At 41.9% G+C, this 22725-nt stretch overlaps 1 protein-coding gene across 1 annotated transcript in view; it reads right to left on the bottom strand.

The window, feature by feature from the left end:
• The window catches only part of MTUS2 (microtubule associated scaffold protein 2), a 282514-nt gene extending 260222 nt beyond the window's left edge, over positions 1 to 22292 (bottom strand). The window contains exons 1-2 of the mRNA XM_061374467.1: positions 22157 to 22292; positions 13516 to 13589 (exon numbers count right to left, since the gene is read on the bottom strand). The gene's annotated coding sequence lies outside the window, so the exon portion shown is untranslated. The remainder of the gene's footprint in view (positions 1 to 13515; positions 13590 to 22156) is intronic.
• Positions 22293 to 22725: the final 433 nt, after the last annotated feature.

Raw genomic sequence — 22725 nt, 5'->3', positions numbered from 1 at the left:
ATAAGCATCAGGTGAAGATGTGAACAGCATTCAGGGCTCAGGATAAGTACTTTCTACTGTCAGCAGAGAAAATCAGTGCAGAAGACAGACCAGACAGTGGTGCACACAGCTGTGATGGGGAAGCATTGGCATTAGAAGTGTGACACTGAATATTTAAGGGATGTTATGGGAAAAGTGATGGGATTTGAACTAGGACAGTATGGAGGCAACTTCATGCAGTGGGATTGGGCAGCAAGTATTCAACTGTGCCCTCTGCACAAAAAAGTGTGCAGAGAAAATATCTGTTTTAGCTACATGTTTGAAATACTGAACAGCCATTCACAGAGTAGAACCAGAAGATGGGCTGAGGTGTAGAATATCATAGCAGAAGACCAGGCGGGTAGTCTTGGAAAGAGCTGACCTAGCAGTGGTAACTGCAACTGCAAAAGGCAGTAAAACCAGGTCAGTCCCAGTCAGGAACTGAAAATAAAACCAGGACCAACAGATGGGGAAGATGGGATGAATTTATAAGCTGTGGCTGGGCAAAAACATCAGCACATTTCCAAACGAAATGTTTTTCATGTGAAGTGCAGTGTCAACAACAGAATCTTAAATCCAAGAACATTTAACTCTATCAAGCAAAAAAGCTGAAAAAGTTGAGAAAAAATGCAGCAGGTATGGCAAAGTTTGAAGAGACCCACCAACAGTGGTAAAGAACACCCAGCAGAGGCAATATTTATGAAAGCCACTTCCATCTTCCTTTATCAATAGATAAGCTTTCTTTTTCTCTCCTGCCTACGAAGCAGACTTTCATGGATATGATACCACTTGACGCAATTTCAGGTCAATTGAGCAGCATCAAAATTTTCTCTTAACTGAACCAAAGCATGCCCATCATAGAAGAGAACAAGGACACAACCTAATAGAATGTATCTAATCACAGCATATTTCTTAACCCTCACTATAGTCTGTCCTTCTGCCCAGGTGAAGGAAGTTCAGGAATCAAAAAAACCCTAACAGATCCAGGAGATTTTTACTGATAGTGAAATAACTGAGAAAAAGGTTAAGGGAGTCAGGCCAGGTATTTATAGGAGAAGGTGAGGGAATGGGTAGATTAAGGGAGACCTGGAGGGAGACTTGTGAAAGAAAAACCTGACTAGTGTTGCAGGTGGTGGTGACAATCAACACCTATTTTAACTCATCACAGCAAGTTTATTCTCATTTATGCTATCGAGAGAAAACATTTTTTGCAAAGAAATTCACATTTAGGGTCAAGTTTGGTACAGGAAGAGAGCTCAAGCTCCTTCATCTGCTCCCACAAAAAACTTTCTTCTACCACTCCATCACCACTTGCAGTGTAAGCAAAGCAATCCCTTTCATATCCTTCAAAGTTTCATCTTCACTGAACACTATCAGTTATCCCCAGAGTCCTAATTTATATCCTATTACAGTGCTACATGGGAATTAACTTAACAGATGCCAAGCCAAATGCCCTGGGAATTTTAGCAAAGTAGTCTTTGAAACTTAGTAAGAGTGGAACATGTATTCACAGCAAAAATAGAATAATGCAGGTTTCTTTAAAAACTGTGACAGACTCAGAATTTCATCCTCTCTAATCCAGAAGTAGCATAGACCCCCTAAATACATGAAATATTTATATTACACTTTTCAGTGAAAACTCAGAAGAATATACATTCTAAAGCCAGCTACACACCTATACTCAGGCTACCTCTGTTCAAAAAACCCTCAAGTGACAAATACCTAACAAATATATTCTTCAAGAGGATTCAGGAGAAAACTATATTTTTTTTAAAGGAAGGCTTTCATATATTCTTGATCTTTTCTTATATGCAGAAGTGGACCAACTGTTTACTTTTCTTCTACTTTTTGTGGAACCAGCATGCAGAGCATACTTCTGACTCCATAGAAACAGCATTTTAATGCAAGTCACATTAATAAACCCCTTAAATTTTCAGGAATCCATTTTTAAACAGCATCAGGCAACCAAAAAATGGTTTTACAAATCAGAAAATGGAGGACAGGCTCCAAGCTTCCTACATTTATTTTTTAAAAGGTTTATTATGTCAGCAAAGACCTCCTCTCCCTTAAAAGTTAAATTCACTTCAGCAAGAAGCAGCCTGAATCTCTCCTTCAGAGGCACCTTTATACGTGATAAATGGTTCATACCCAAAGTAATATTTGGGTAGACAAAAGGCTTAGAATAAAGATCTGGGAAATTTTTCTTTTCCAGAAATTCAAAATTAATATGAAGGCTGTATCCTATTGTTCAATGATGTAATAAGAATGAAGATATTGCAGAAAACAATTAAAACCCTGCCCCCAGGAAAGGAAAAGGGAGATTATTGCCGATGTTTCTGGGAAACCTCCCAGCCACTATAGCAATAGGTCCCAGCAGTGGAACATACACAAATCTGTAACTGCAGCTCGTATTTAAACAGATGAGATCCAAAAGAAATGATGTGAAGGCTAGCAAAATGTAAATGCCAGGCTATGATCCTATTTCCTTCCAGCAGAAAAAAATAAATGAGCCGATACTTATTTACCTGTAAGAGTCATTAAAGCAAATAAGAGTAGAATAAATAAAATAGTGGAAAAGCCTACAATTAAAAAAAATGAGTCATGCCTCCAAAATCTCATCATTAAATATAAATTACAATACATTAATTTGTCAGTTAGTTCAGCCTCTGAAAGCAACTGCATTGCTTCTAGCTTTTTCCCCCTGTAGCCTGTAGGGTTTAGAAATAGCTTATACACACATGTATAAATAACATGTATGCAAATCAGGCACTTAGAAAATCATGAAATATCAGAAGACTTTCAAGGAAAATTAGCAGGACTGAGATGAATATTATTAAAAACTACGAGAGAAAACAAAGTGAGGAAGACTATTTCAGACTTGATCCTTATAGCACACACAAGCCATAGCAAATTCTCCATGAACACGAACTAGATGAAAATGTGCAGTTTTGAGATGAACTGAGTCCCCAAGCCTGGAAGTGCACTCCCACTACTACATCCCAATCCCAACAGAAGAACACATCTGCATGCTGTCCTACCCCCATCTTTCTCATCTGATAAACCCAGATGCAATGCAAGCAAAGAACCCCTGTAGATCCTAAAGTCCTTGAACTGGCTGAGGAAGGATCATCCCTCCATTCTCTACTACCTGCCCAGTTAAGCAGTCACAGCCACAACAAGCAGAGAACAAGGATGAATGCAGAGAAAACCCCAAGAACATCTGGAGAGCCCTACAGACTTAGATGACAGATTTTTGAGTATCTGAAGTGCTACCAGCTTCCAGACCAGCAGATAGTAAGGATGCTTTTGTCTTACTATTAGCAAATCTCTTGTGGCAACTCCAGTTCTGAACAAGATACAGCATTGCCTCAAAAATGCACACCCTAACACATACAACTGAAGTTATTCATTCTCCAGAACTATCATACATATATTTTCACATCAGGCTTTGAACTTCTATCAGCAAAATCAATAATGCTGCCTTATACATCACAGCTCTCCAGCTTCATGGTTACTACTTCAGCATATATGAAATATTAGCAGGATGCAAAGGGATCAGGTTCAGCTTAATGCGTTAAGACACTAGAAAAAAAAAAAAAAAAAGGCACATCTTCAACTCCAAATTACTTCAGAGGTTAAGATGGAAACTGAACCAGTTACCTGCCCTAACATCAGAGTATTGATGGTTTAAAGCATTAAATCATCTACCTTGTTTCTTAGCAGTCAATGCCAAATGCAAACCCAGCCTGCCACAGAGTTAGCACTATCACAGGTAGCAGTCACCTAGCAGAGGGCTGTAAGATCTTGTGACTTTCTGAAGCGTCTTTGTCAAGTTAATCATCAGCTGAAGAGTTTTCATTGCCTAACATTAAATTGGAATTTGTACTTATCAAAATAGGTAAGTTTCAAAGGGGCAGGATACTGCTTTGGTACAGACTGCCTACTTCAGCCTACCTCTTGGCTCTCTTGCTACCACAGCCTCTTCACAAAGCAGTGGCTACCAGCTCTCTATCTGAAAAGAAGCTTTATGATTTAAGAAAAGGAGGCTTGCTTCCAGCTAGAAAAAAATCTAACATCAGTTTGCAGACAGCCTATGCCTTGCCTTGGGGCTGCAAGTGGAATAATTCAGAAGTCCGTTCCCACTGAGAAATCATTTCCACTTTAAAAAAAAACATTTCCTCCTCAATACACTTAACCTTATTAAAAGCGTAATTCCCACTCCAGTCTTCCAGAGATGCACACTCTAGCACTCCCAAAGAAAGGGCTGTCATTTAATTAAAGTAAGCCATTTTTAAACAGTCTAGCAATACCCCAGAGTGTCCTGGGGGACTATTCACACCAGGGACCACTCTCAGTAGCAGCATGGACAAGGTCAAATCAGGTCTGGCACCAACACTGCCACCAACATAGTTTCCATCAGTAGCCCAGAAAGTTTTAGCACTCTCAACAGGCCTTCTTGCTGAACCCCATGTGCCCACAGCACATACCCTCAGTTTCACACTATAAAAGGTACTCTGGTCCACATCATATTCCACAACATTTGGGTAGAAAAAAAATGTTCAAAATAGTAATTTTGTTGTACAAGGCACTGTGTGGATTCCAGAAGAGGCCCTAAGCTGAGTGCTGGGTACTGCAGACCACCTCTCAACATAGAGCAGGCTGCACCAAGCAGCACAACGTCACTCTCTGTGACATGCCCAGTTCTTCTTCGGCACTGTAAGCAGTCTAACGATCTTGCCCACATTTGCAGGTGGCAACGTAATTCTGAGACTTCACAAGAAATTTGTTCAAGTCCAAAATCCTTTAGAAGCCTATAGATATGACAGTAAGAACAGAACTAGGATTAGATTTAAAGTGAAACAGAGAAACTGCACCACTGCTGCTTACACTGGACAAGAACAGATCATAGATAAGTCATTTAGGCATCAATGTGAATGGCACCTATTTCTCTATGCTACTTCTTGGTTTCATGAAACTGTGAAAAGACTTTCCCTTAGCAAGAATTCAGAAATTATTCCCCAAAACTAAATTCAATGGGACTCTCAAATACATTTCTCTGGCTCAGCAGGTATCTTCAGAAGCTCAGAGTGGCTACCTTCTAGATAGAGCCAAGGATAAACAGAAAATTAGTGTTTAACTTTTTTTGTGGCAATTGCTTTTGTACCCCTTTAGGGCCCACATATGGCCCCAGTTGAGAATATCTGCTCAAATGTGTAATTTTGCCCGGTAGGCATCTAACTTCAAAAGACCTGAAGTACTGTGGGTGCTACAGTACCTATACAGGTGCACCAGACACTGCATGGATAGCGTCCTGGAGAGCATAACTCGTTTTTTGTGTATTTTTTCTCTTTGAGACAGTAAGTTACATAAGCAGCAGTTCTGGTGATTCAGGCAGGCAGCTAGAGAGAACAGTCCTCAATTGCTTGCTTTTTAAAATGTGCACTTGTAAATTAAGAAGCATTTCAAGATTAGGCATCTGTCCAATTCTTTTTATCATTTAGTGTATTATGCTAATGAGGATGCTGTTTCTTTAATTATCATTTGAAATAAAAATTGCATTCAGTCCCTTGATCTTCCTTAAAACCATTTCCATGCTCGATTCCCCCACAGGCTTTTAATCACACTGCTTCAATGTGAAGCTCTAATTTTGAGAAAAACTCTTCTCAAAACTGGTTCACTAAGAAAGTTAAATTGTTTTCCCTCATCTGAGCTGTATCCTCTACCACTTAGCAGCTTAGAAGGAAGGGCTATAAGGCTCAAACTAATAATAGATTATGCACTGAATGCAGCCTAATGCCAAAACCTATTATACTGCGTATATATAACAAATAGCAAATGCAGGACTTAGACAGAATAGATGAAAGTATAGAGAGACAACTGAAGTGAGCTATAAAATAATACTGTCCTGTGACACTTCACAGTAGAATTCAGTAAATTCTATTTAAAAAGCACTTAATACACACATCATGAGCTGTTAACTTCATTACACGGAATTACCCATCTATGATGTTCATGGGTATTACTTATTAGTTAAAATAGTTCTCCATTTTGTTTCAGTGTGGCTTTCCAATTGTCCTGACAGAGGTTCCCGCAACAGAAGCCCTGGCTGCGTGGGTGCCTGAACTTTACTGGGTGCATGAAGTCACCTCCACTCGCTGTGGCTCTTCTGCACCTCTGAGCTCATCCCACAGCATCTCCACACGCTTGTGTTGCGGGCACAGGCACAGCAAAGCTTGTCTGCATGGGCCCCGTGTCTCCATCCACACATCCTGGAAACAGCCCCATGGTGGGGGCACTTGCCATGGCACCACACACACACCTTCCCCTAGGAAGAGGATGGAAGGCCACACTGCCCCAAGCCTAACCTACCTCACCCCACATGTCAAACAAGAGTCATCATCAATACATTTACTCTTCTTTGGAGATGCAAACATAGCTGTATAAGCTTGTCTTCTCTTCTGAAGGGAGGAAAAGCCCATCTCATGAGTTACCTCTGGAAAAGCATGGCTTCAGCCTCCAAGGCAGACTCAGGCCACCCCCAGCATTCAGGGGGAGGTTACTGCGAACAAGCCTTTTGATATTTGCCTCACTGCAGCCCTGAAACTCTCGATGCTTACCCAGTTACTGTCTCATACAATCTGAGTTGCAGACATATGATTGATAGAGATCCTGGAGACAAGTAGCACTCCCCTAGGCCACTACAGATGACTTTTTTCTTCTATGTTTTAGGGCACACACTACGGTAACGAAAGTTAAATTTCAGTTATGGTAAATCTATTTAGAGCTTAGCTGCAGTATGCATTGCATGTTGTGCTTTCATCCTTCAGTGAAACTGAAAGAAATACTTGATTTTGTTAAAGCTAAGACCCAAACTGCACCAACATCTTGAAGCAAAGTATTTACAGACAAATATTCTGACATCTCATTTATCTGTTTTGCCATAAAATTGGCTTATACATGATTAATTACGAAAAATAAGCACAGCATGCTTTCATGCTCTTCTACTTTGAAATCAAGGTCACACTTTGTTTTGCAATTCAGAAAAAACAGTATGAATAATATAATTAACATATCAGAAGGTTTTTTGCAAGTAACTTTATTTAAGCAGGCTAAACCAGCAGCTTATGAAGTTGTTACTATTCTGTCATTACAGATAGATCATTTCTTAGCCCTTGTTTATAGCCTTCATTTTATTTGACTAATCCTTTATATTAAAAGGATGCCTGAAGAAGCATCCCTCATACTAAGCTATACAACACTGAATGAAAACAGTATTCTGACATGAAAACATTCACAAGTCAGTTCCTACTCTGTGGACTCAATTTCAGCTGGGATACTGCTCCTTAGAAACAGTTCAGTAATGATGTGGTTATACCTGTGAAACCAGTAACTTAAAGTCATAGAATCAATACAATCATTTAGGTTGGAAAAGACTCTGAAGGTCAAGTCCAACCATTAACCATGATAACAATAATAACCATGTCCCTAAGTGACACATGTACAAATGTATTAAACACCTTCAGGAATGGTAACTGCACCACTTCTTTGGGCAGCCTGTTCCAAAGCTTGACAACATATTCAGTGAGTGTAAGCCTCCTCTGGTGCAACTTGAGGCCATTTCCTCTTGTCCTATCACTTGTTACTTGGAAGAGCAGGCTGACACTCCCTCACTAAAATCTCCTTTAAGTTAGCTGTAGAGAGTGATAAGGTCTCCTCCTTGGCCTCCTTTTCTCCAGACTAAATGACCCCAGTTTCCCCAGCTGCACTTCCTAGGACTTGTGCCCTAGACCCTTCATGAGCTTTGCTGCCTTTCTTTGGACATGCTCAAGCACCTCGATGTCTTTCTTGTCATGAGGGGTCCAAAACTGCACACAGTATTTGAGGCGCAACCTCACTAGTGCCAATACAGACTTCTATCACCCACCTGAATACATGTAGTAAACCACTCTGCAAATTCTCTACTCAACATATTTGCTGCCAAAATAATTTTGTTTTAAGCACAGTATAATAGGATAAGATGTGGTTCTTAGGTGTTTGGACGTAACCACTTCACGTGAACTATCATCTGTCTATACAGCTCCTTACAAACCCTCACCAAGCCTATATATGAGAGTCAGTTCTGGTGACAGCAAAACCACATGTTGACAAGTCCTTTGCTTCAAGTAGTGAGAACCTGATCTCTAGACACATGCTGCTTTCACTACTAAAAACTTACCTAGTTATCTCAGTAGCTATCAGCCATTTCTTAATACTGTACTTAATGCCTTTTCAAAGCATGAAAGAAGAGAAAAATATATTGCCTTTTGACTCAGCTACTGTTCTTTCCATCTCTCTCAGCTGCTGTGCAGAGCCAGCCCCAAAGCCAACTGCGGGCTTGCAAAAGGACATATGCATTAGAAGCTGCCTACTGTAAAGGTCTAACCAACAAATAAGAGTCTCTCCATGTCAGCACAAATTGTCAAGAAACTTGCTATTCATGTATCACAGAGCTAGACACAGAAAGCACCACTTTCACCATATCACTGATATTTTAACAACTTCTTTTTAAAAAGGCAATTTGTTCCCTTGAAATCTTGTTTTACAATGGCAATGGCTAGGCTCAATTTCAACAGAAATTAGAATTACCTTTTTCAAAAGGAAGTTCAATTCTATTAAAGGTTAAGAAGGTAAGAGACAAACACATGATAAAAATCAACGCTCAAAAGCACTGTACTTATTGAAGAGAAACAGGATGGGCAGAAGCCATGCACACCACATGTGCAAAAAGGAATGCAAAATCTGGAATAATGACAAATGACAAACTGACACAGAGGCTAAGGTTTGCTAGAGATGAAGTAAAGGAACAGAACGAAGCACTCTTCAAGCATATATCCTTGAAGTTACAAAAAATGTTGTCATATTGAATTTTAATGTAGCAGAGAATCTGTGGATTCTTACTAGTAAGGCTTCAGAAAAGCCTGAAAGTTCTAGTTCACTACACAGAGTAGTGAAGTCAGCTCTAGCTGATGTTATATTAGATACCTACTGGATAAAGGTAGACCATTTAACTAGAAAATAATGATTCATTACAGACAAGGGGAAATGCTCAAGTTTCTTTTGCAATTTGAAAAGAATATGTAATCTTAAACAATACCTAATTTACTTGTTTGGGTATTATACAACACCAGTTTCTCAAACTCAAAAACAATCATGAGCAAAACTGAGCAGAGGGTAACAGTCACACACAAAAATACAAAAAGGATTTTCATCCCACCTGCTACACAATGCTTTATTGCATGCCAAGAAAAGATAATCACTGTGCTACAGCCATGAAAGAAAGTTATTTTGGTTGAAGATTCCTGGCTAAGGAGAGTGACAGCAGCAGCAGAGAAACCTGTAAAACAAACTCACAGTACATAACAGATGGAGGAAAAAAAGACACTGAATACAAACTAACATTGCAGAAACACTAGCAAATGATGGAAGAAAAAAACCCAACACACCAAAAAGCTATGGCAAGACTTAGGACAATAAAAGCTCCTCCCTAAATGGAACAAAAATAAGTGAATGCCAAGCAATGACTTCAATAGCCAGTCATTCTAGACAAAAATTATCAAACAATTTAGAAAAAAAAGAAAGATGTATTTTAAAACAACTACTACTCTACATTCAGAAAGATGCTAGATGCTATATTCACATCTTGTAATGATAATGACTTACCATGCCATTAGTAACTGGAGAGAGTTTCAAATATCCCCTCAGTTAAAACCCTGTGTTCAAGGGCAGAGGACAGATGAACCTGTAAGCTTTGATTCAGGGACTGCCTTTCAGAAACATGGGAACCATAGAAGTTCCTGATGACTGGAAAGAGTTAATCTCAAAGCAATGTTTTGAAAGGTTAAGTAGGATAACCTAAGCACCTATTGAACAGTTAGACTGCCATCAGTATCAAACAACAACAGGGGAAGATTATCATGGGACACAATCAATAAGTCATTGAAAGACAGTAGCATAATTAATACCAATCAGCACAGCTGTACAGAAAATAAGCCTGGTCATGTAAATCTGATCATTTGTATGCAGTTACATCATCATCTGGTAGTGTGCTGACAGGACATTTCTAGTCCTAATTTCACACCACGCAGCAATTTAAAGTCATGCTATACATAAAATCCTGAATTAAAAGATTCACCATACTACATCAACATCGCCCATAGTAAATGAATATCCAAAGTATATTTATTTACTAATAATATCCAAACAGATATCTAAATGGAGAATCAGCATCCAGGTAACAGATTCCTTGTCAGTCCAGCAAGGAAAAAAATGAGGTACACCACTTGGAAGCTGAAAAGAGCTACACTTGCTCTAAAGGCAAGGCTCATTATTTACTGAAACAATTTACCCGTGACACAGCAGATTCATTATGAGCGGTACTCTTTAAATCAAGACCATGGTCTTTCAGGAAGATACACTAAATAAAGAAAAATTAAAGGACTACTGCTGGTATATCCTGCATTTCTCTGACCTGCACTGAGCAGGCAGTAAGAATAGATATTCATGTGGTCCCCTCTGGTCTTAAAGTTTATAAGCCTAGGAAACAATGACCCAGACATTATTAATCCTTCTGAAATTTAATGCAGTAAGTGAATCATGCTTAATCCATCTGATACAGCATAAAGTGTCTTGATTATTTCTGTGGGATTTCAACTGTAATCCAGTGTTCAATTACTGGATAACTGTTAAAATATTATCAAGGCACTTCATTGAATTTGATTTTTAGCTGAAAGCAGCAAAAAAAATCTATCCCTTTTTGAAGCATCTCACTAGCTGCATGGCATGGTATCAGACTCTTGATCCACAGCTTTCTATATAGACTCCTTTGACTTTCCTTGGGAAATATTTTTTCAAAGTGATGTTATCAGAACAGTATTCACATGGTGTGCCAGAAAGCCTCCCATCAGGCAGATCTGCAACTAACACTAACTTCACACCGATCTCTCTTAAACGGGGTTATGCTCTCATATATCCATCATCTTCCCACACAATGCTCCAAGATCAGTACAAGAGGTAAAAGTCACACTATCTCTGCCAAACACCGTTATTTGGTCCTGTCTATTTGAAACAAAACACAGGGGCTTGAAAATGTTGTTCTCTGAGACAGCTCTGTAATGGGCCAGGAAACTTCATTCTCCCAAGTCTGAAGCCAGGGCTCAAATTGCAAAATAGGCTCCTGTGTTTCTTGCTCTATTCAACACCTACTTCTGGCACAATTTCCCTCTTCAGAAGCTGAAGATCCCTAACACTCATCACACAGCAGATTCATTTCAGAGATTCCCAGAGCTCTTTTCCAGCTGATGGCCTTCGATTTCCAAACCTTCTAGCATAAGGAATCAACAACTTCAAGCTACTTCTCCCAGGTCTTTCTGTGAATAGCACCACCATCAGCTCAAATAGGAAGAGAATATATTAGTAAAAAAAGTACTCAATACCTGTTAATAGTGAAACAACGTATCTTATGGAAGGGAATGCTTTAATGTGACCTTTTGGAGAAAACCATCAAGAAATTATCTCCTCTGCTATTCTTTCTTTTTATCTTCTCATTTAGATGCAATTACAGAATATTAAAACACTGTACAACTCCATTTTTAGGGGTACTGATATAGTTCTTTTTCTAGCCATCATTCAAGCACTAGGGAGTCCTCCAGCAAGCTTGGAAATCCACAGGCATATATAGAAAATTAAGAATATTCAGAAGGATTCATTTGTATTTCTTACTTCAGCTTGTGCTCTTCCAGCTCTGTAGCCAAGTTCCAAATCCAGGGTCCAGCCTTTGACTTTGTCCAGTTAACGGTAGCAGGACAGCTCTACACATCAGCACTCTGTGAGAGGCCAAACAGCAACAATTCCCATCTACAGGACTCATACAGCTTTAGCCTCACTGAGTTACAAGACTTAGAACCCCAGTAATAAGAAGGCAGAAACAGTTACAACTGGTTTTAAACCATAATTCATTTAGGTATATATATATGTATATAGTAATATAAAAGGCATTTTTCACGTACTTTGCATCACTCAGCACTGCACTGCCCTGCAAATGTTCTCAAAAAGGTGATATGCATCACACTATGCCTTCTCTTCTTTCATGTGGGGCAACAGAGTGCTGGTGCATCACATGCCACCTGTAAGACCATAAACATGGGATTTCCCTCCTCTGGGGTTTAGCCACCTGGCTGCTGCAGGCTTATAACCAGGATGCATGTGCCATCCAGGAGACAGTGACACACCAGTCCAGTCACCCATTTCATGGCCAAAACTACATTATCTGTGACTAAGGATGACTGTTGCCAGAGAAACAGCTTTTGGCTTGGGCAAGGGATGGGATGTTCCTCCCCAGGCACCTAGGACCACACAGTTCCTGTCACACAGCACTGTTCCCAGAGGCATCTGCGTATAGGAAGAGTCACTTGAAAGCCACGTATCATGCCATGATGTCTGCTTTAGCTTTTGCGGCCCTGCCAGTCCCTGCTGGCTCTAAAGCTGGGGCTGGAGAAGGAAAGGGACATGCTAAAGGATTGCCTACATTGAGGACTGACATGGGGCGGAATTTCCTTGCCAATGGCCTGGGTTTGTTTACTCTTTGCTCCCATCTGCTTTCTGCTTTCAGTCTGATTACAACAGAGATGTCACCCCTTGGGTGCCTCCTCACCATGTACAGTGTTGTGTGCTAGCCTCAGAACTCATTTTATTTGGTCCATCTGAGGTTAACCCTGGCTGGGCAAAAGCTAGAGATGCACCTAGCCAGCCTGCTCAGTGGTGGGCTGGGAAGAGACAGTCGCTGGCCCCCCTCACCCCTTCCAGAGTTTGGCAGTAACCCCATAGTCAGCCTCCATCCAGAGCTTACACTGTCCTATCTCCATTTTCTTGAGTTATTTGAGGCTTTGGGAGCATTGCCAGCTTGTTACCGGTGAGCAGTCAAAGAGTGAAGAATATCTCCAGCAGGTGGCAAATATTGCCCCACAACTTACCAGCATAGTTGTCATTTGGCACCAGATAAAACACCAGTGCTGACTTCCCAGAAACCTCAAACATTGTTTTGTTGAGGACAACCTCATGCCACTTCAATGCAATTTTACCAGGATCCACATCACAGCGATCTCCCAGTTACGCCTTCCCAAGAATTAAAGACTACCTTCAAATACTGTCATCTTATCTCATGCTTTCTATATATACTACCCATACCAGACAAATTGAAAAAAAACCCAAACAAACTAACAAACAAAACCCTTCACATTAGGAAAGCAAAGATCTGGTTTTGTTTGATAACTCCCCCAGTAAAAAACTCATGGTCTGCTTTGAAGTCACCTTCATCTCTGTTCATGCACTTGTTAGAGGGAGTTTTCATAGGATAGACTGTCGCTAACACAAAAATCTAAAACAACTTGCAAAACAGTTATTTGATGGCAAATACATTAAAAAGATCAAATCAGACATTAATGATACGGAAGACAAGCTTACCCAGAGTACTGGAAAAACAAATGTTACTTCCATTAGTTATAGTTTGCCCTAGAAGACAGTCCCAGGGTGGAAACCTTTAAAGAAACAAAAGACTCATTATAATTAGGGTAGCTAACAAGGGCAGACACCATCAAATCTTCTGTAGCACAGTGCTCAAGATTAAACATCCTGCTCTTCCGACTGTGATCCTGTCCAAGTTTCCTGGCATTACCTCACAGATAAGCTGATCTGTGTTAGGGGTTAAATGAAGCAAGGCACCTACTTTCAAAAGGGGAAGAGGATATAAAAGCCTTGTGAAGCAAAACCTCCATATTTTCTGTTCCTCTTCCTCTGCAGTATCTTTAGAGTAAGTCAACACTCTGAAATCTAATTTAGGTACACAAGCTTAAAAGGAAGCATACATTAAACCTAATCAGGTTTTAATATATTTACAGAGATCATTGTTTTTAAGGGACTTGGTGCTATTTGACATCTTAGTCCTATGCCACATTTTGATGGGATAACAGCGATGTATTGCTATTCAGGGAGAGTTAGCTGAATTTGCTTATGATGAGGTTACCTAGAAAAAGTACAGAAGGAAAGAGGAAAACCAAGAAAGCGTGAGGAAAGCAGGGAAGGAAAGAGGAAAATCAAGAAAGGGTGAGGAAGATGATCCAGAAAACACACAGAAGCAGCTTCTCCCAGAAGTCAAGAAACTATTGTAATCACAAGAAATAAATGTGAATCAGAGAACAGGAGTTACATCAAAAGATGACAGGTCAAGGCAGAGAAGGAAAGAAATCCAGTCCTGAGATTTTATAAGAGATCATGAGATGCAGTTTTAGGTGGTAAAAGGGGCCAATGTCAACCTGCTGAGAATCAAAGATGAAACTGGAAAAGGATATCCCAAGTAGGACTGACTAGATCATAAGATGGCAAAAAGCTGGAAAATATTTTGGGGTTCAGTCATTGGGTTGTTTAGGGATTTGGGGAGAGTGGGGGGAAAGTAGTGGGGTTTATTGGGTTGGTTTGGGGACTTTTTTTTTTTATATTACATTGGTGATACATATGCATTGTATTATGATGGAAAAGAGGCAGAAGATAGAGTGAACAGTTGAAAGGTACAAACACAAGGAAAAGCAAGAAGATTGATGTTACTGCAGGAGACAAGCAGAGCAGGTGGAGATCAGAAAAGACCTGAGGGTGTGACAAAGAAAAGGCAGAGTCAGAGAAAGAATGGGGAAGAACAGCTGAAGAAAAAGGGGGAAGTCACATGACACTTTTTTCCTTATGGTAAAGATAAAGTGGAAAAAAGTTTGATAAAAAGATTTGAAAATATTAGAAGATGAGAGATCTCAGTGGGATTTCAAGTAAGGGATTTAATTAAATGGCAGTTTTAAATGTTTTATTCACATGTAGCTGTGATCATTGTCATAAACTTTCATCATTGTTTATGATAAATTTCACATTACCCCAAATCCAAAGTAACTGGTAGCAAAACATGCACTAATTACAATTAAATTTATATTTAAAAAAAAATCCAGGTATGTTCTGTTTCCCCCTTCTCCATCCTCCTCCCTGCCCTTTCCATTCCCCAGCAAGGCAGGTTGCTTCTTTTCAAATAACTCAGTTAAATTAAGTTGTGTGTTCAGCCTCATTAGCCACCATCTCCATTCCCCTGTGGTTTTAATTAGACAGATCTCTTTGTGTGATTGTTTAGGGGAAAGGTTTGAGGTAGCTGTGCACAAGGTGCTTTTTTTATGTTATCATTCTTCAAATGCTCCTAATTACACTGGAGGCAGCCAAGGCAAGAGGGGCAAATTGCTGCTCTCCCATGGAGAAGGCAAGGCAGGAGCTGCATCCAGCAAGGCACACACACCCCTCTGGCATGGCTAAGATGCTCTTCCACGGTGTTCTTTACCCACTCTACTCAAGACAACCCATCAGCAGGACAAGCTCAAGTGAAGGGTCAGACCTTCTGCAGATGCCAAGCCCCAAGCACATAGAGCTGACTTCCCCCAGAAGCCTCCCTCCTGCTCCACAAGCACCCATGTTGGTCCACCACCTCCATACCCAGCACAGAAAATCACAAGGCAGGAACAGGGCCTCAACATGCCACTAAATCTGGGGGATATAGGAAGCCCCTAAATGAAGGGCAATACCTGGCTGCAGCTTTTCCCCTGAAGTATCCACTCTACAAACCCAGCACATCCCCCTTGACAGGAGGCCATGGCAGTGTCCCACAGAGCAGAAGAAATGCTCAGGAGGACCTGCTTCAAAAGTCTGACCTAACATTTAGTCCATTTTCTGAATGAGCAGAAATACCAAGATCATGAAGTGACCTGTTTCCAGCTGGAAATGGGGTAAAGGCTGATGCTTCAGGAAAAAAAGAAAGTGGAGAAGGATCAGCTCTGCCCATAAGGAGCTAGACAGGACTTCTTAAAGGCAGGATTTCTTCTTCAGCCCCTATTTGCACTCTATTAGCAAAAAAGACTGCAAGTCCAGCAAGCGTGATTGGCAGAAACCCCCAAAGATAAAAGGGGCCTCTGTTCCACAGCTACCCTGCAGCCCCAGGGGAGAGCCTGGAGAGCACAGCACCACTCCTGGGCTATTCCTGGCTGTCAGGGTCAACAGCAGCACAGCAGGGATTAGAGCAAGTTGGATTTGTTATATAAGGGACATGATGCTCGTGGCTTCTCTCAAATCCCAACGACATTGCTGTTATGCAACAGGAACAATCAAACAGGGCAGCTTTCCCTTGATTTGATTTTTTGAAAGTGCTGAGCAGCTAAAAATGAACACTGTGGATCTGTCAGATTCACTGTTACGCTTTCCACTCTAATCAGTTTAACCTTAAAGCTTCTGTAGCTTACTTATAGGGACAGTGACTCAGCTTTTACTTTGCCTGAGGCTTTGGGATACAAAAAAATTGAAATAAAGCAACCTCTGCCCACCTCCCTACCTGGTCCTCAGTGCAGGTACCTTCTGAACCAAGGCTGCGGGCTTTCATTCCTTCAGCATCAGTATCTTGCTGGATGTACTGACATTAACGGATTACTCATATCAATAAAGGCAGTGGATCTGACCCTGAACTTTGCTGCATGGATGGGATGGTGGCTGTGAGACACTAACACTTGCATCAGTGAAAAATGTGAATTCATTTGGTAGAGTATCCAGAGATCCTTTCCTTCTTAAGTTATGACTGTTACTATTTCTGATGGCAATGCACACTGTTTTAAATGATATACCTATGCGTACACATTATTTATATGCATACTAACAAAAAAAACACATTGTTTCTGTAAGCCATTGTATCTGGGGCATTCTGTGGCAGGATCAAGGGTAGGTAGGTGCAGATGTTTCAGGAAGTCCTAGCTGGCAGTTTGACCAAGTTGCTGTCATATTAAGATTAGCACTTTGCCTAGTCTGGTTTTTAAAACCTTACTAACTTCTTTCCATCTTAAAAACTATGCTTAAAGAAAGTTTTCCATGTAAGTCAAGTGGAACATAAAGCTTCCTTAGTTTAAGATCCGATTACCCTTTTCATGTAGAGCTCCAATTTCTTACCTATTTCCCTAGCCTTTCAACCTTTTAACACCTTGAAAAAAGAGGCCAGTTTTAGTGCCCATGATAAATATTTGGTTTTATCTCATAGCATTAAACCCCAAGCAGCACAGATTGTGACCATGGTACAACAACCCCGTCTTACACACTTGCTCCTGATTTGTGATCTCATGAATGCAGCCATTTGATTTAACCAAGGCTCATGTAGCTGGTCTCCAGAGATTGTTTTACTGCTTTTTTCCCATTTTAAAACCTCACTATTATATTGCACCAATAACTAAACAACCTTTCATCATAACAGCAAGAGAAGAATCTAAAATCCCAGTGGTCTGCTAGACCAGAATAAATGCATTCATCCTGTGAGCATGGCTCTGCCCAGCACACTGAAGTGCTATTTGCTTCTGAAAGTCTTATCTGTGCCCAGCATCCTGCCAGCTTTCCCTGTGCATAGCACATCCTGATTCCTTCCAGCATTCTGGCATGAACAAATTGCATCGAGCTTGAACACTTAATACAAAGCTTTATTTTCTCCCATCACAATGCAATTCTGTTTCAGTAACACTAACATACCCTGTAGCACAGAAATACACTACTTGGGATTCGTCTGGTCCCTCTAAATTTTTCTGGCAGTATAAACTTGAGAATTACTATGAGGACTGCCTTGGACTGAAAAGATCTCAGGTGGATTAAAGGGCTTTGTTTTACATGCCCCATGCAAAACCTGGCAAAGACAACACATGCCAGAGGGCAAAAGCACTACTGGAGCATCTCTGTTCCTCAGGCTACCCTTGCCTGCCAGACTGGCTCTTTGGCAGCCTTAGCATTTTGCTGTAAATTAGAGCACCCTGTGGGGATAATAAAGACAAAAGCCAACTCAATTAGAGTAAGCTATCAAATAGTTAAAATTCAAAAGTAAGACTTAATAGAGAAACTAATTAGCCCAGCATGTGTTTAGATGCTTGTTTACTTTTTAGCTATGATTTTCAAGGGAAGTCATCCTCTGTAAGTGTTGGTGATTATGCCCATGAAGTGAAAGTCACAGCTGTGCAAAGAACCAAGTTATGCTTTTCTTCCAGCCCCACATCCTATGCAATAGCTGTTCCAAAGAAGTTTATACCTGGGCAGAACAGCCCTCATGCTCATATAAGGAGCAGCAACCTGTGTTAACACCATCCTCTAAATTAAAAGTCATGATTGCAGGCTGGGAGGGGAATCCAAGGAATTTTTTTCAGCTGATGCTTTTTCTAGTTTTGAGGACTGCATAAAATCACTGATCTGCAAGTGATATCACCAAAGCAAAAGCCTGGGAACTGCTGCTACACCAGATGCTTCTGAGGATTAAGTCACTTGGAGAGACTTTTAATGTGGATTCCCCTGCTGGAACAAAATGGGCTTCTCCTTCCACAGTCCCCAAATGCCCTGCAAGAGTGGGCCAGCCTACTCCTCTGACATTCTAGAGAGGAAGCTAAGGCACAGTCTCAAAACAACTTTACTGCAATTATATGGGAACACAACTTGGATCTCCTTCCCCTCCAGCCAGTGCACCCCTTGACACCACTTTCTGTGCAGCACTACATGCTGTGCCTCACCATGCCACAGAAGCAGCAATAACTTTTCCTTGAGCAGAAAACAGTTCCTGCCCTGCAATGTGAAGGTATACTATCTCTGCGGCTTGGAACCCATCTGCCTGTCTGCCAGCTTTGTAGTTGCTTAATTGAAAAAGAAAATAGAATTCCTTAAAGAAGTTACCATGGTGGCTACTTAAATAAAGTCTTTTAAACAGCCTTTCGTTGTCCTGGAGATCCATTTTTCTGATGTTTTGAATCATAGAATAGTTAGGGTTGGAATGGACCTTAAGCTCATCTAGTTCCAACCCCCCTGCCATGGGCAAGGATGCCTCACCATAGACCATGTTGCTTTGTCTTCAAAATACTAACCTGTACCATAACAGAGTAACATGGGACAGTATACATCACTTGGTTGTGAAGTTACAACAATTTATAACATCATCATCTCCCCTCTTGCTTCTCACCCTACAAGCACTCACTAAGTGGGACTTTCCCATGAAACCAATGACAGGGGAGGCACAAGCAGTTGCAGTGCTTGGCTGTACTCTGAAGATCTTTCTGGTGACCATGGGTGAAGTGCTGGACCATACCCTCTTCCTAGTTTCCCTACTGAAAAATCCAGAATAGCAAGATAACATATAATGGCAATGGACACAATAAAAAAATTAGGTTTTCAGAGAGCAAAGCATCAGCTGCCTACCCAGCAACAGAAAGTGACAGCGTTCCCAGGCTCATGAGGATGCTATTTATATTATGATAGTGCCACAACAAGTTACATAAAAAAATCCATCACAATTATTTTCCTGTAGAAAGACACTTCAACGGGTGTCGGTTTGCAACAAGCAGCCCAGGTACAAAACAAACTGTCCTGCACCGAAGTTTTGCTGCTCTTTGCTACTTTCTTTCCACTTTCTGCTAATTATCACTTCTGTAACAAAACTGACTGCAGAGTGTTCAGCAAAGTTGCATTTAAACAAGCCCAGTATAATTATAAATAACTTATGATAAATGCAATACTTCTGCAGGGAAAGTATTTGCAAAATCAGCTGTACCTTAGTCTTTTTAGCAAACCTCAGCACCCAGCTGGGGGTGGAGGGGAGGAGATCTTGCACTGCTTGTTGCTGGTGTTTCATCAAGTATCTTTACCAATGTTGCCCACTATTATGCCTAGATCATTTCTCCTCCAGAGCACTCAAATATTAAACCAATCACTGTGTATGAGTCCCTACTGTATCTTGCTTCATTTCATCTTCATTGTGTGACTCTTCAGAGAGCACACTTCACTGGAGCCTACAATTCTGGCTGTAATTCCCTGTCACACACTCCCTTCTGGTGCTTCCTGCATGAACTTAGGAACAGAGAATGCACACTGAAAGCTGGAAGTCTTGCTTCTCTTAACTTACTATGAGGGAGGACTCCCTCACTGGTTGAGTTACCTGCACAGCCTCTGATGGGCTGTTGTGCTTTACAGGTGTGGAGAATTGCATTTCTGCAGTAGATGTGCTGCTAACACTCTTATCCCAACTGTCTTCCTAAATATTTAGCATTGCTTACTGTACAATAAATGTATTTTGCATAGAAATGCACACTCCAAAAATAAGACAGTTTTAAGCTGCTTTCTTGTTTGTTACAGTCACAATCACTAACACAACAGACAACAGCCTAGGAAACTTTACTGTAGAAGCTTTGCTGTAAAGAAACGAGTAACTACTTATCTGACCCAAACTTATACCTGGTATTTGTAGTATCAGTAACCACTTACCTACCTCTGTCCTTAAAGAGATAAACATGGGAAAGACATGGTACCATATCAAAAGCTACTTCAAACAAGCCTCACTGACACAGCCTCGCAAGGATCTTCTCAATTCCTCCCCTCCCCCACCCCATCTCAGGTGGTGATTCCCAAACTCACAGTGCTCAAAGGATCACTTAAAGAAGCCCCATTTTGCACCTTAAAATAAGACTTTATTGTACAGAAATCAAGGTGACGATAAAACAGCAGAATGGGAAGCTAAGCCTCCCTGCTTACTGCTGCCTCTCCTCCTGCAGCACAGGCTGTACCACTCTCCACAACAGATTGCAGCAATAGGAGACAAGTAGCCGGGTATATTTAATTGCATTGGAAAAAGGCAGACTGGTAAGAGTTTATGTAGCAGGGGATATAGAAAAGCCCACATCCCTGCTTGAAAATGAGGATGAGAAACAATAAACTCCACGAATATTACACTGAATGTAGAGCATAAAACAGTTCCTGCATGAAATTACACAAACCAAAACAAGGCATTTATGCATCACATTATAACCAGCTTAGCTCCTGCCAAGTGCCTCCTTAATGCAGTCATCCATTGCAAAGTTAACCTGTACACAAACACCTGACATTTAATTATTTTGCCACCCATGCTCAATATAAGTAAATATTTCTGATGCTTGACCTGCTGAGAAATATTTACTAATTTTTTAATCTTTGCTGGTTTTCATCACAGAACAACAGAATCAACTAGGTTAGAAAATACCTTTAAGATAATCAGTGCAATAATAAATGTCAAGGCTCCCACGAGCTTCTCTTTCATATTTAGAGCTATCAGGGGTCATTGGTTCCTAGGGAGCACAGGCTGATGTGAAGGCAGAGTCCCTTCTCCACTCTTACCTTCGGGAGGCAGTGACAGGGACCAGGGAGAAAGAACCAGGGGCAAAGGCAGCAAGAGAGGTGAAGCCAGAAAGAGGAAAAAGGTACCCAGACTCACTCAGAGTTAGAAAGAACTGACCTAGATGAACAGCTCTTCGAGCAGAGACTTTTCACCTGAGAAGGGAGACCTTGACCCACTGCGCTATCTCCCACGGATTTATCCCTCCCTTCCTAGCAAACCAGCACCTTATAACTCACAGTAGCTGCTTTATCTTTCATCAAAATAATGAGATGCTGTTTAATTCCGAAGAAGGATAAGAGAGCAATCGCAGGTTTAGATCTGCGAGCCGGTGCGCTGCTGTAACCCAGCACTTGACCTGAGCCCTGCATTCACTCGCGCCGAAAGCTCGGTCCCGATCGGACACGCTCAGCTCCCCCCGGGCCCCTGCTCCCCCGGCACCGTCCGGTGACGCCACTATCGCACCGCTGGTATAAAGCGAGAAACTGCAGCCTTCGCCAGGTGCTGCACAGAGAGCAATGCCCGCTTGAGCCATACCGTTTATTAGCATCCTCAAAACTTTTGGCTAAATAGATTTGGCAACATATATTGTCCATACCAATAAGCTGGGCTCGCTCCCCTACCTCACCACCCAAACCTGTCCCCGCAGGTAGTGAAGAGCAGCAGACCACGGACTTGCCGTGACCCCGTCGCCGGCCTTTCCCCCGCGCAGGAGCCATTCCCTGGCTGAGACCGATTTTTGCCCACGTCCCGTACCGCAGTCACGGCTCTCCGGAGGGGCGGCGATGCGGGACAGGGAGTGGGACAGCTCCACGGACCCCCACCGCGCGGAGGGGAGCGAAGCCCGCGCTGCCCACGCCGGGACAGAGGATGCTCGTCGCTCACCTGCGTCTCTCCCTGCGCGCCGGTGGCGGTGCTGCCGCCTCCTCCCGCCGGCAGGACGGAGCTGCGGCAGCAGCAGCGGGCCGCGGGCCGTGTTTATATAGCGGCGGGGCGCAGCCGCCCAGCAGCGCCCTCCGCACCGAGCGCTGCCGCGCCGAGCCGCAGCGCCCCCTGCGGGACCGCGCTGCGCCCTGCGCCGCCGCCCCGAGAGGGGCGCCCCGCCCCCGCGGGACGGAGTCACCCCCGGGGGACACACCAGGCAAGGCATAGGTATCGCGGTAGAGGTGGCGATACAGGAGGAGAATTTTCCACAGTAGCCATTGGAATAATCCCCCAGGAAGTGATGGATTCCCCAACACGGACACTTCTAAGATTCAGTTGAACAGAGTGCTGGGATATCTGGTGTACCACAGACTTTTGCCAAGACAGGTTGGAATAGATGATCCTTGAGGTCCCTTCCAACCTGGTGTTCTGTGATAGGTGATTCTGCCTGTCCACTCTGCTGTGGTGAGACCCCACTTGGAGTACTGTGTTGGAGATGGTCCAGAGAAGGGCCACAGAAAAGACCAGTG

Source organism: Neopsephotus bourkii, unplaced genomic scaffold (assembly GCF_033783945.1).
Source record: "Neopsephotus bourkii isolate Nb327-2 ecotype Australia unplaced genomic scaffold, CSIRO-AGI_Nbou_v1 NB_1638, whole genome shotgun sequence".
Classification (NCBI taxonomy): domain Eukaryota; kingdom Metazoa; phylum Chordata; class Aves; order Psittaciformes; family Psittacidae; genus Neopsephotus; species Neopsephotus bourkii.
The sequence above is the reverse complement of the archived record's forward strand: the minus strand, read 5'-3'. Positions and strand labels throughout refer to the sequence as shown.